Consider the following 14,325-nt stretch of genomic DNA (forward strand, 5'->3'; position numbering starts at 1 on the left):
ATTGGCAAACAAACAAACATAAAAGAAGGTAGAGAATGCGCGCACATCAGTGGTGCAGGTGCTGGACAAAATAAAGTAACTGAAATAAATGATAGAAGTCCGCAACACTGTTAATGCTCCCAGTGATTTATTTGCACGACGTTTCGGACCTTCGTTCGGACCTTTTTCAAGTGCAACTAAGTCTGCCTGCAATGCGTGTTAGACATCGGCATCTGCCAAACACATTTCAAGTCATTGGCAAACAAATACACATAGTTTTGGCAAAGGACGCGCTCAACTTCTTGGAAAAAACGAAAGTCTTTGGGTGCGCGATAAAATGTATCAACTTAAGGGAGGAAAAATCCGCACTCACAAACTGCGTCTCATTATTTATTTATATTACCACCATGTCCAAAAAACAAATGCGTCACGGCTATCAAGCTTTCATCAGTGCGTGGTGCGGATTTTTCTTCCTTAAACAAACACACATACTCACGTAAAACATACCAAGGCGGAACGGAACGGTCGCGGGACGAACGCGGTCTTTCTGCTTAGTTTCGGCCAGCGTGTTTTTCTCTGCCTTTCACACTGACAGCGTCGGCGTGCGCGGCCAGTCCTGTTCAAAACCCTCCCCACAGCCAAAGCTAGCATGCTACTTTGCCATTCATTTGAATGAGACACTGCCGGTCGCCGGCGTGAGAAATACGCTCGAGTTCTATTTTCCAAATGCAGCGCGGCGCGCAGCCGGCTCCCGTGCCGCTGACGCTCGACTACCGCCGGTTGGTGTGTAAGGACAGATATGTTTCAATGTATTTTCACCGACGCTGGTAAAAAACGCGGCCGTTCCGCGACGCTTTACCGCCCTGGTGTGTAAGACCCCTAATACTGGTATTTGCGGTCCCACCGTGGCTCAATCGGTAGGGCGCTGCACTGTTTAGCCGGGGACCCGGGTTCGATTAACGAGCCAAGGTAATTTCCCGATCCTACCCCGTGTCTCTCTCCCACTAGTTTCCTGTCACACACTTCAATGTACTGTCTCAATAAAGTTGAACAATAAACCCTGATATTTGCTGTGCAGAGAGGAGAGTGTACACAGGCCTTAACCTGGATGGGCATTAGGACCCTGGAGGAGCTCTGAGGTGTGCCGAGCAGAGCAGATGCTTGATTACCGTGGCGACAGGTTGAGGGATGGATGAGGTGTGAAGTGAGTGGGTACCAGAGGCCAGAGCTCTCCCCTCGTCTCCACGGCAACACTGCTGAGCGACAGGGTGCCTCACTTCCTCTGACACGGCAGCTGACTTCCTGTGACACCTGCAGATCCAATTCATCAAGTGGCCCTGGAGCCCAGCCAGAACTCAGCCGGGACTCAGGATGGCCCCGCCGCACCGCACCGAGGCCAGGGTGTGTGTGTTTGTGTCTGTTTCTGTGTGTGTGTGTGTGTGTGTGTGTGTGTGTGTGTGTGTGTGTGTGCATATCAGGTCTGTGCAGATGGACAGCCTGATCTATTACCAGAGTCCATACATCTCAGAGAAAAATAAAGACTTCTACTCATCATCCACAGGTATGTGCTTCGCCATGCTGTTCTGTTCTGTGCTGTGTTGCCAGATGTGTCTGACCAAATCCCGCCCAAAATACTCTAAATAAGAAGGCCCATCAGCGTCTCTACTTCCTGCGCAAACTAAAGAAGGCAAGTGCTACACCCTCCATCATGACAACATTCTACAGAGGAACCATAGAGAGCGTCGTGTCCAACTGCATCACAGTGTGGGGAGGAAGCTGCACGGAGAAAAACAGGAAGACACTCCAGCGTGTTGTGAACACAGCGAAGAAGATCATTGGAGTACCACTCCCCTCCCTGCAGGACATTTACACCACACGCCTCACCCGGAAAGCACTGATGATCATCAAAGACACAAGCCACCCTGCACACAAACTGTTCAGCCTCCTGCCCTCTGGAAAGAGGTACAGGCGCCTCCGTTCCCGTACCACCCGGCTGGCGAGCAGCACAATGCACCAAGCGATCAAGATGCTGAACACTCAACCCACTCTCCCTCCACTGTCAGCCTCTAGCCAGCAAGGCCACTGACAACCCCCCCCCCCACTGTCAGCCTCTAGCCAGCAAGGCCACTGACAACCCCCCCTCCCCATCCCCCACCACCATATCTGCGACTGAACATTCCACCTGCACTACTATACTTGTGACTGAACTTTCAACCTGCACTAACTCAAAACATGCACACACACACACACACACACACACACACACACACACACACACACACACACACACACACACACACACACACACACACACACACACACAAGCACACTGCACTTTCTGCACTAAACCCAACATACACACACTGACACACACACACACACACACACACACACACACACACACACACACACACACAGACACACGAACACACACACAAGACGCACACCGCACCTTCTACCTGCACTAAACACATACACACACACACATACACACACACACACACACACACACACACACACACACACACACACACACACACACACACACACACACACACACACACACACACACACACACACACACACACACACACACACACACACACACACTGCTGCTGGTGTACTTGACAGACCTTTTTATATTTATTTTCTTCAAAATGCTACTATTACCATGTCAGAACGCTATAAAGGACTTTTTTTTAGGAAAAGCACAAAAACACAACAAATACCTCTTAATGTATGTCCTCTACAAGTCTTCTGTTGTCCAGTCTTGCACTTTAAATGTCTGTATGAGCACTGTCTATGTCCATACTGTCTTAAGTCCATGTATAAGTACTGTCTATGTCTATACTGTCTATGTCCTTACCTTAATTAGTCTATGTCTGTATGGGAAAGCAAGAAATGTAATTTCAAATTCTTTGTATGACCAGTGCATGTAAAGAAATTGACAATAAAAACCTACTTGACTTGACTAAAATCCGCTAAATTCGGCCCAAATTCAACAAATTACATTGACTTCTTTGGGCCCAAAACGGCTGAAAAAAACGCCAAATGGCCAATTTTTCCCGTTTTTACCCGCAGACGCTTGTCCCACGTAGCCCAATTGGGCGGGCACCTGCCCAATCCAGCAACACTGGTTCTGTGCTGTATGGTGTTGTGCTGTGCCATGGTGTGCTGTGTGGTGTTGTGCTGTGCCATGGTGTGCTGTGTGGTGTTGTGCTGTGCCATGGTGTGCTGTGTGGTGTTGTGCTGTGGCATGGTGTGCTGTGTGGTGTTGTGCTGTGCCATGGTGTGCTGTGTGGTGTTGTGCTGTGGCATGGTGTGCTGTGTGGTGTTGTGCTGTGCCATGGTGTGCTGTGTGGTGTTGTGCTGTGCCATGGTGTGCTGTGTGGTGTTGTGCTGTGCCATGGTGTGCTGTGTGGTGTTGTGCTGTGCCATGGTGTGCTGTGTGGTGTTGTGCTGTGCCATGGTGTGCTGTGTGGTGTTGTGCTGTGCCATGGTGTGCTGTGTGGTGTTGTGCTGTGGCATAACATGCTGTGTGGTGTTGTGCTGTGCCATGGTGTGCTGTGTGGTGTTGTGCTGTGCCATGGTGTGCTGTGTGGTGTTGTGCTGTGCCATGGTGTGCTGTGTGGTGTTGTGCTGTGCCATGGTGTGCTGTGTGGTGTTGTGCTGTGTGGTGTTGTGCTGTGCCATGGTGTGCTGTGTGGTGTTGTGCTGTGCCATGGTGTGCTGTGTGGTGGTGTGCTGTGTGGTGGTGTGCTGTGTGGTGTTGTGCTGTGCCATGGTGTGCTGTGTGGTGTTGTGCTGTGCCATGGTGTGCTGTGTGGTGTTGTGCTGTGCCATAACATGCTGTGTGGTGTTGTGCTGTGGCATGGTGTGCTGTGTGGTGTTGTGCTGTGCCATGGTGTGCTGTGTGGTGTTGTGCTGTGCCATGGTGTGCTGTGTGGTGTTGTGCTGTGCCATGGTGTGCTGTGTGGTGTTGTGCTGTGCCATGGTGTGCTGTGTGGTGTTGTGCTGTGCCATGGTGTGCTGTGTGGTGTTGTGCTGTGCCATGGTGTGCTGTGGCATAACATGCTGTGTGGTGTTGTGCTGTGCCATGGTGTGCTGTGTGGTGTTGTGCTGTGCCATGGTGTGCTGTGTGGTGTTGTGCTGTGGCATAACATGCTGTGGTGTTTTGTGATGTGCTGTACAATGCTGTGTCATGCTGTGCTGTGTCATGCTGTGTTGTGCTATGGCATGCTGTGCCGTGCTGTGATGTGCCTCTCTTTCCTGAACGTGAGAGATTGAGTCTCTCTAATCTCCATGTTGTTCATTTCGTCATTTCATTGTTCATCTCTTTTGGTGCCTTTTCTCTCCATCTCTTTCATTGTGGGTTGTATGTAATGTATGTATACTGTACATGTATTCCTGTATATAGGCAGGTGTCCTCTGTTTTTTCTTTTGTTTTTGTCTTGTTTTTGTCACTTGTGCAATAGTCTTGTAATGTGATGTTATGTGTGTGACCTGTCTTAAGCCAGTATTGCTCAGGGACGCAAAAAGAATTTCAGTGGAAACTGACAATAAAGTCTAATCGTGTCGTAGCGTATCGTATCGTATACACTGTTTGTCATATTATGTATTTCATACTATTTATGCCTTACTCCCTCTTTCACCATATTGTCTCTCACACATGCATCTCTCCTATTTCAGTGAATCTCTCTTGTCTCTGTCTGCCTGCCTTCCTGCCTCTCTGTCTACCTGCCTGCCTGTCTGTTTTTTTTGCCTGTCTGTCTGTCTGCCTGCCTGTCTGTCTGCCTGTCTACCTGCCTACCTGTCTGTTTATCTACCTGTCTGTTTATCTGCCTGTCTGCCTGCCTGCCTGCCTGTCTGTTTTTCTCCCTGTCTGTCTGTCTGCCTGCCTGTCTACCTGTCTGTCTACCTGCCTGCCTGTCTGCCTGCCTGCCTGCCTATCTGCCTGTCTGTCTGCCTACCTGCCTGCCTGCCTTCCTGTCTGTTTATCTGCCTGTCTGACTGTCTGTCTGCCTGCCTGTCTGTCTGCCTGTCTGTCTGCCTACCTATCTGTCTGTCTGTCTGCCTACCTGACTGTCTGCCTACCTATCTGTCTGTCTGTCTGTCTGCCTACCTGTCTCTCTGTCTGTCTGTCTGTCTGTCTGCCTGCCTGCCTACCTGTCTACCTGCCTATCTGTCTGCCTGCCTCTCTGCATGCCTGCCTGCCTGTCTGCCTGCCTGCCTGTCTGCCTGCTGGTCATATGTGTTGTGTGTGCAGATGAGATGAAAGGCGTGAGAGCAGGAGGGCCATCAGAGCAGCTCATTAGAGGCCCAATCAGCAGCATCACACAGACACATACACACACACACACATACAGTCACTTGTTAGTTCTCTGAAGCATTGCTCTGTGATGCAACTGAAGACATTCTCTGAAGAGGTCCTCCACAAAAAAAACACCTGCCACATGCACACACACACACACACACACACACACACACACACACACACACACACACACACACACACACACACGCTCGCATGCACAGACACACACACACACACACGCATACACACACAGACACACAATCACGCATGCACTCCCACACATACAGTATGTGCACAATGCACGCACACACACGTACACGCACACGCACACACACGCACACACAAACACACACACACACACACACACACACACACACACACACACACACACACACACACACACACACACACACACGCACACACACACACAAGCACACGCCCACACCTGACTCTCTGACTGTTCTGCTATTCATCTTAAGAGGCTCTCTCCACACAAACACCTGCCTGATAATTAGCCAGAGATTGATGTGGAGAGATGACATCCCAGCTGATCACCCTGTTTGTGTCTTTCATTTCTTTCCAGTGATTTTGAAACGGCAATGGCAGCGGCAAACGTCAGTGTTAGTATTTTTTCTTCTTCACTTTGTTAGAGCTGATTATTTCTTCATACAGGGAATAGCACTCGCAGCCCTTCTCATTAGTCTTCTGTTTCAGACCATTTCTTGCACAGTTTGACAATGGTCTAGCGAGCCATTGTAACAAATAATATTAAAAAAAGAAAAATCTTTGGCCTAAAATATGCATTGCGGTACTTTTCTAATGCAGCCTTGACCAAATGTATTTGTTTTGTATGAATCACAGCCTTTAATTCAGCTCCATTGTAAACAAATAATACTAAACCAAATACAAACATCAAATAATGAATAAATAAAAGTAGGCCTAATAAAATCTTTTTTTTTTTTTTTAATTGAATCTTTGGCCTTTAAGTATGCGCTGCAGTTGTTATGAAATATGCAGCCTTAACAAATTGTTCATGTTTGTATGCGTCAGCTATTCCTTCAGCTCCTTTTCTCTCATGTGCCCATGTCAGTCACAATAATATGCACTGCAAATTAGAGATGCACCGGATCCTGACTTTTAGGATCCTGCCGGATACCGGATTCACTGCTTAAGATCCGGATACCGGATCCTACGACAGGGTTGAAACACAAAGCCTACTCGCACACGTGGGCCCTTTTTATTGCGTTGGCTCAAACAATTTTTTTTAGACTCATTGCCTTACTACCACACTACCTGCACTGGCCGCTTCCAAAGTGCGTTCACTCCATGCAGCAATTGGGGTTGTGAAAGACTGACTGAAAAACCTAGGCTAGAGATGCACCAGATCCTGATTGTTAGGTAACTGCCGGATACCGGATCCACTGCTTAAGATCCTGCCGGATCTGGATCCTGTGAAAAACCCTATTATCCTGCCGGATCCAGAACCAGATCTTGGATCCTGTGCATCTCTACTGCAAATGCTGCAGTGATAATTCAACACTTTGAATGTAAAACCAATACTAGTATGAAGTACTATATGTGACAGCATAGTCCATCATATACAGTACCAAAGTCAAACAGCAACTTTAATGTAACGAATATGTTGAGATGTCCTGCTGCTCTGTCAGTGACTGAGTGAATGTGTTCTCTATTCATATCTACCTATGTCATGATTGGTTCTTGAATATCTAATGACATCTCTCTCTCTCTCTCACTCTCTCTCTCTCTCTCTCTCTCTCTCTCTCTCTCTCTCTCTCTCTCTGCCCCCCTCTCTGTGTGCACACACTCTCTCTCTCTCTCTCTCTCTCTCTCTCTCTCTCTCTCTCTCTCTCTCACTCTCTCTCTCACACACACACACACACACACACACACACACACACACACACACACACACACACACACACACACACACACACACACACACACACACACACACTGTGTGTCAATATGAAGCCTTAGCTTTTCTCCAAGAAAGAAAGAGTCACTATATTTACACATGGGTGTGCTTGTCGTTGATGTAAAGTATGGACCAACAATCCTTTGGACATAGGAAGAGCACACTGTGCTTGTACGAAATTCCGAATTGAAAGAATTTCAATTCAAAGTAATGTCATAATACGAACACTAGGTGGTGGTGTTCTATGTACTTTCAATAGGTGGTGTAGATTAAATTCAAAGAAATTCAAGGTAATGACACCACCTAGTGTTCGGATTATGGCATTACTTTGAATTGAAATTCATTTAATTCGGAATTCCTCTTGTCCAGCTGCAGTTCTAACCAGGCCTGGTATTTCGTCATTTTAGGGGCAAGGCCACTTGGCCTTTTGAGTTGTCATTTTTTTAAGGGCACTAAGGCCAAAGGAGGCCACGTTTTTGGACGGGGGGCTTTGGGGGTCCTGACTGATTTTTGTTTCAAGGGCACACGGCCAAAGTGGGAGGGCACGAGGGCCATCGTTCTAACCATTTAAAACGCGGGCTGTGTGTTTGACACCCCTGATTTAAAATGAAAGTGAAACTGTGACAAGGATACAGTACTAAACCAATGTCTACCATACTACTGTACATAGTGTTTTAAATGTCCTTAATTAGGACACAGGACTTAGGACACCCTCTATGTAATATTTTCCCCAAATTTGCCTCAAGGGGGGCCTATGCCAACCTGTGGCCGAGCCCCCCCCACCCACTTAAAATTGATTGATCCATTATTTAGAATGCTCAAATATACAGTATACCCACCATAAAAATGTAGACTACACCACTGGGAAGAAGTGGGAGAAGAGAAGGGAACCGCGGGGGGGGGATGTAGTGTAGGCCTGCTATGATGAGGGCTGCTCTCCTCACCTAGCGAGCACCAGTGCTGTGGCGCAGTGGAGACGTATGTGTGTGTGCGTGCGTGCGTGCGTGTATGTGCGTGTGCAAGTGCATGTGCGTAGCCAGAGCCTTAAGCAGTAGGTCAAAAGATCACTATAACCACACCAGGAGCAAGACAAGACAGGACGAAGGCAGAGTGTGTGCGTGCGTGTGTGTGTGTGTGTGTGTGTGTGCGTGTGTGTGTGTGTGTGCGCGTGTGTGCGCGTGTGTGCGTGCGTGCGTGCGTGCGTGCGTGCGTGCGTGTGTGTGTGTGTGTGTGTGTGTGTGTGGAGGGACGAGGTGAAGCGGGGGGTTAATGAGACATGCCCGTCAGTGTACTACTTTCCCTAAGAAACACACACACACACACACACACAGACACACACACACACACACACACACAGACACACACACACACACACACACACACACACACACACACACACACACACACACACACACACACACACACACACACACACACACATACACACACACACCCTGCGTGGCTCCAAGCCAGAGTCTAATTACTCTGGATGGTGTGTGTGGCGTTGAAAGGCACAGGTCCTTTGTGTTAATCACATCACGTAAAAGGTATATGGATACGGACACACTTAAGTAGAGAAACACTGCTAATCAGACACTAACCAGACAAACAGACATACACACACACACACACACACAAACACGCGCACACACACAGACACACACACACACGTTCGCAGAGGCACACACAGGCGCGCACACGCACAGGCACGCACGCACGCACGCACACACACACACACACACACACACACACACACACACACACACACACACACACACACACACACACACACACACACACACACACACGGTTGAGCAAAGCTGCTGCACTAATCAGACACTATAGGCAGACAAACAGACTGATTAGGATGGTAGGGAAGAGAGGCTGACTTTATTGCCTTGATGTTAAAACATCATCAGCCGTTTGTATTAGCGGTGGTGACTGAGAGGGTATTATCATAATTGGGGTTGCTGCCTGCTAATCTGCAAGTGTTATTGACATCCTAAACCCTAATTTTATTTCAGTCCGACTCAGTGTCTACTAATGAGTCAAAAGAAGAAAAGTAAACAGCTAAAGAGACAGAGAAGGGAAAAGGAGAAGAGACCATTGGCTGAGAAGGGACATGATGGTGCCAATGTTTTATGTCTGGTATTTGGGTAAGCGGTTAGAGCAGGGGGTCCCCAAACTAAGGCCTGGGGGCCGGATACGGCCCGCCATGCCCCTTTGACCGGTCCTCCACCTCTGTGCACCTCATCATATGAACTGGCCCAAAGAAGCAATCCTCACAGAAAAAAAATAAGGATAAAATATATTTTTCAAATAATTTATTTTGTTTATCAACAGGCCTTCCTAGAGTTTATTTTTCACAAACCTAGTGTGAATCACCAGAAGTTTATTGTCTTGATAGTTTCTCATCTCACTGTAATATAAACAGGCCTACCATTTCTATTGTATCACTCATAACCTGTCTATCACCATATTTTTCTAACCTTTCCTTGCTATTTGTACATGGTTATTAGAAATTAAAAGTAATACCTATGGTATTTCAAATTGAACAACATGTAAAGTACTCACTTCTTTTGCAAATCACTTGCAATGATGAATTACTTTGTGCTAGAAATTATGGCTATAACAGGCAATGGCCTAGTATACAGACCGCATGATTGATCCTGGTCCCTGATCACAGTTAGGAATGATAAAGTGGCCCCCAGAGAAAAAAAGTTTGGGGACCCCTGGGTTAGAGCGTCAGACTTGTAGCCCAAATGTTGTCGGTTTGACTCCTGAAACATAATCAGTGTTCTCCAGTGTATCCATGGCTGAGGCAGTGAGGCACCCTGAGCATGGTACCATTGGTACTGCTCCCATGCCTGGCTCAGGCATACATGCAATTTTGTTTTGTGCAGTCAGCACTGTGCTGTTGAGCGCTGTGTCACAATGACAATGGGTGGGCTTTCACTTAACACAAGAATTTCTACTGTCCTTAATATTTAAGATTTGAAGTGTTTTTTTTTAGTTGAGGTTGTTTTTAGGTGCTTTTTTTTAGATATGACATGATGACTTGCGAACAGAAACAACTGAAGGTGCCAAATAGCCGAGGTGCCGGGAAGGGGATGTAGTGGTGCAGCCGAGGTGCCGGGAAGGGGGATGTAGTGGTGCATTTGCATTTCTCAACTTCTACTGCAGACAAAAGAGTGGTGTGCAGCAGCAGCAGTAACACTCCGGTCTGGTGATCCAATTCCTATTTAATCCCATCAACAAAAATGTTACCTTTTTCACTAATCTTGCCACCTCCGTCAAATTCTAAGTATTCATTTAACTTGCATTTTTTTAATTACACTTTTCATACAGTAGGTGGATCTTCTCCATGTCCACCATTCTGAATTTCCGGAAATAGCTGCAAAACTTGCTGTACTTTGGTCATACTGTGTAAATTATTTTTTTTTATTGAAAGCTACACTGTGTGAGATTTTTAGTTGCTTATTTCCAGAATTCATGCTGCCCATTCACTAATGTTACCTTTTTCATGAATACTTACCACCACCATCAAATTCTAATTATTCATTATGACTCTAAAAATTGCACTTTTCATACATGAAAAGGGGGATCTTCTCCATGGTCCGCCATTTTGAATTTCCAGAAACAGCCATTTTTAGCTGCAAAAATGACTGTACTTGGGCCATACTAGAAAATATTAATTTATTACTTGGTAAACTTTCATGAAAAGATCAAATTTGGCAATAGGCAGCCCAGTTTCAATTTGCAGCATAGTTGCAGTACTCTTTTTGACCATTTCCTGCACAGTGTACCTTTGACACATATTAATAATAAAAAAACTAATTTGGCAATAGACAACACAGTTTCAATGATGAGCAGCATAGTTGCAGTACCGACTCTGGCCACCAGCCTACACAGTGCACCTTTAACTACCCCTGAAACAGTTATGGCCTTTGTCTTAACAAATGCAATGCAATTCAAAAGGGGTTAACTTAAACTTTTGCGTCATCATATGCGTCATCAAACGTGTGATACTGTTTATCATCTGGACCTGACTGCACAGGGACAATGTGACACGCAGAGGCAGGCTTTCCATTAGGCAAACCTAGGCAATTTCCCAGTGCCCCGACCAAATCTATCCTACATAGGGGCCCCAACTGTCAGACCAGTCGTGGTAAACACACAAAAAATAGGCTTGATCTTAATTTGTCACTTGTGGAAAGTAATCCAATATATACTGTATATGAGACAAAACACCACAATAGCACCAAAACACAGAATTCTATGTCTATATAATATCTTTTGAGGGCACCATGTTTATATTTCGCCTAGGGCCCCAAAATGGCTCGATGCCTCTCTGGTCACAAGTGTTTGCGAAAGGTGATGTCGGTAGTGTTTCAAAAGGTGATGAACCGAGGTGTGAGGAGCATGTTGTCTGGTGTGTTATCCTCCTTCAGGACTGGACTGACCAACTGGCTTAGCGGCCATTTTCCCGGTGGGCCCTGCACCCTCTTGGAGCCCTGTTTTCATAAATATAAATATATATATATATATATATATATATATATATATATATATATATATATATATTTATATATATATTTGGCTTAAAGGGGCTACCTCATAATTAGCGGTGCAGGGCGCCTGTTTTCAGAAATGTTATATAATATTATATAACATTTCTGAAAACAGGCGCCCTGCACCGCTAATTATGAGGGGGCCCCTTTAAGCCAAAAGTGCCCGGGCCTTATTTCTTCCCCAGTTCAGTCCTGTCCCTCCTCTTGTGTTAGCGTGTGCTGCTGGCTAATTTCCCAATAGAGAGACCATGTGTGTTATCCTCCTCCTGTGTTAGCCAGCGTGCCAGCTAACGTGCTAATTGTGGGAGCCTGTGTAATTACAATGTCACCGAGACCTCGGGGCAGCAGGGGACGTTCAGCTGGATCGATGGAGAGTAATTGAGACGCTGGTCGTTAGCGGCAGCATCACACACACCACACTGTCCTGCACACCTTCTCCTGTAGCACACACACGCACACGCACGCATGCACACACGCACGCACACACACACACACACACACACACACACACACACACACACCTGTCCTGCACAGACATGTGAACCAACACACACACACATGAATGCACGCGTGCACACACACACACACACGCACACACACACACAGGCACACACACACACACGCACACACACACACACACGCACACACCTACACACACACATACTGCTCACTTTCTCCCTTGTGGGACACAACCCCTTCCCACACTTGAATTCACACACACAAAGCAAACTATCGTCACTCACACACAACATTGGCTGTCACAAGAAAACATACAGAGAGAGAGAGAGAGAGAGAGAGAGAGATATGCAAAGGGACATCCCTGTGTCTATAGGCCTATAATAAGATTGTGCGGTAACACTTTATTTTAGGGATACATCTATTAGCACTAATACATACAATGTCCCTGTAACTTGTAAGGCATGTACAAAGCAAAATCAAACATTTCTTAGGCATGTACTCGCAAATGTCTTGTTCATGCACGATAAGGGATTTATTACCAATTTAACCTTAGTAAGGACCTAGTAGGCCGTAGCATTTGCTTAGTACATGCCTTACAAGTTACTTATGCAGGCATTAACATTGTATGTATTAGTGCTAATAGATGTATCCCTAAAATAAAGTGTTACCGATTGTGCATGTCCTCGATTGTGTGTGAGAAGAGACTGAGAGAGAGAAACTGAGAAGAGAGAGAGAGATTGAGAAAAAGATGGAGCCCTCATCAGTCAGTCAGAGGAAAGGAGAAGAGACCACACTGGTCACATGTACAGGGGTTGGACAAAATAACTGAGACACCTGTCATTTTAGAGTGGTTCCATGGCTCAAGTGGACCAGCCTGTTGGGCAATCTCCATTCATGGCACATTGCACCAGTAAAGGGAAGTGTGAAGGTTCAATTAGCAGGTTAAGAGCATAGTTTTGCTCAAAATTAACTGTGGACGCAAAAGGAACTAAATGACAGTGTCTCAGTTATTTTGTTGAACCCCTGTATTTGTCCCAAACAGCCTTGCATTTCCCTCTCCATATCTCCCATATTTTGTCAGCAGAATCGATACATGACAGAGCAGCCGCGAGATTTAGGAGGTCAACACTAAATACGCTGCACTGGCCCTTAATCCTTGTATAGGACTCCACTCAAAACTCCACTCCACTCTACTTGTCCATTAGCAGTCTGAACCGACGAGCACCCAGATACACGCACGCGCGCGCACGCACACAGGCACCCGCACAGACACACACACACACGCACACGCACGCATGCACACAGGCACGCACACGCACGCACGCACACAGGCACGCGCACAGACACACACACACACACACACACACACACACACACACACACACACACACACACACACACACACACACACACACACACACACACACACACACACACACACACACACACACACTGCCCCCAGACCACAGTGATGGCCTGAGCACTGTGATGAACTGAGTGGAGTGTATTGGGCATTGTGTGGCTTGTGTGGTAGGAGGTAGGAGGGGTCGATAATCTGCTCTGCTTCTCTTCTCTTTCTCTCTGTTCTGCCTGATCTCTCTCTCTCTCGTTCTCTCTCTCTGTTCTTCCTGATGTCTCTCTCTCTCTCTCTCTCTCTCTCTCTCTCTCTCTCTCTCTCTCTCTCTCTCTCTTTCTCTCTCTCCTCGCTCTTCTCTTTCTTTGTTCTGCCTGATCTCTCTCTCTCTCTCTCTCTCTCTCTCTCTCTCACTTCTCTCTCTCTCTCTCTGTTCTGCCTGATCTCTCTCTCTCTTTCTCTTTCTCTTTCTCTCTCGCTCTCTCTCTCTCTCTCTCTCTCTCTCTCTCTCTCTCTCTCTCTCTCTCCCTGTTCTGCCTGATCTGTCGGCCCCTGCGGGACTAGTTGGCCTTTGTGTTGCCCTCTTTGAAACACGGCCAGTGGACTTTTAGTGGCATGGCTGAATCACTAACTCCAGGGCCGGTTCTAGTCAATTTGGTACCCCAGATTAGCATCTCCCTCCTGTTTTATTTCTGCCATCGCCATCTGTAAA

This window comes from Engraulis encrasicolus, chromosome 9 (genome assembly GCF_034702125.1).
Source record: "Engraulis encrasicolus isolate BLACKSEA-1 chromosome 9, IST_EnEncr_1.0, whole genome shotgun sequence".
NCBI classification, from domain to species: domain Eukaryota; kingdom Metazoa; phylum Chordata; class Actinopteri; order Clupeiformes; family Engraulidae; genus Engraulis; species Engraulis encrasicolus.